Source organism: Mauremys mutica, unplaced genomic scaffold, assembly GCF_020497125.1.
Source record: "Mauremys mutica isolate MM-2020 ecotype Southern unplaced genomic scaffold, ASM2049712v1 001426F_np12_obj, whole genome shotgun sequence".
In the NCBI taxonomy this organism is placed as follows: Eukaryota; Metazoa; Chordata; order Testudines; family Geoemydidae; genus Mauremys; species Mauremys mutica.
Window position 1 is genome coordinate 17,788 of NW_025423199.1, and position 847 is coordinate 18,634.

Consider the following 847-nt stretch of genomic DNA (forward strand, 5'->3'; position numbering starts at 1 on the left):
GTCTCTATGTTGATCCACCTGTCAAATTCACACAGGGAAAGCTCCCGATAGCACAAAACTCTGCCCTATGAAATCATGGAACATGTGTTCTTTGCTCTGTAAAAGCATGTAAAGAATCCAAGCGCTGGAGGACAGGGTTTGGGTCCAGAGTGACCTAGACAAATTGGAGGATTGGGCCAAAAGAAATCTGAGGAGGTTCAACAAGGAGAAGTGCAGAGTCCTGCACTTAGAATGGAAGAATCCTATGCACTGCCACAGACCGGGGACTGACTGAGTGAGGGGGGTTTCATAGCAGCCTTCAACTACCTGAAAGAGCAGCAGTGTGGGCTTTCTCCTGGCCACTTTTGCTGGGCGGGGCAGGCATCCTGGAGGCCTTTCTAGAAGAGAATTGGGAACTGAGTTAGAAAAAACAATGTGAAAACCAGAACCTCAGGTTTAGACTCATTTATTTATAATATTAAATCTTCAATTCTAGTGTCACAGTCAATACAGTTGCTTCAGCCTGATAGTTGCCCAAAGGGAAAACATAACTTCTCTCCAAACGGAGTTGAGAGAAAGCATTTTTCAGAGTCCGAGAGAGAGAAGGCGGGTGAGGGTAAGAGCTTGCAGAGGACCAACTTCTGTTGGTGAAAGAGACAAGCTTTGGAGCTAACCCAGCACCCTTCTTCAGTTCTGTGTAGCCTGGAAGGTCGTCTCTTCCACAACCATCAGTTAGAACATAAGAACAGCCACACTGAGTCAGACCAGTTCATCTAGCCCACTCTCCCGAAAGTGGCCAATGCCCGGTGCCCCAGAGGACCCCTGGGACCAACATGGATACAACACCACCACAAACAAGGTTAAAAGT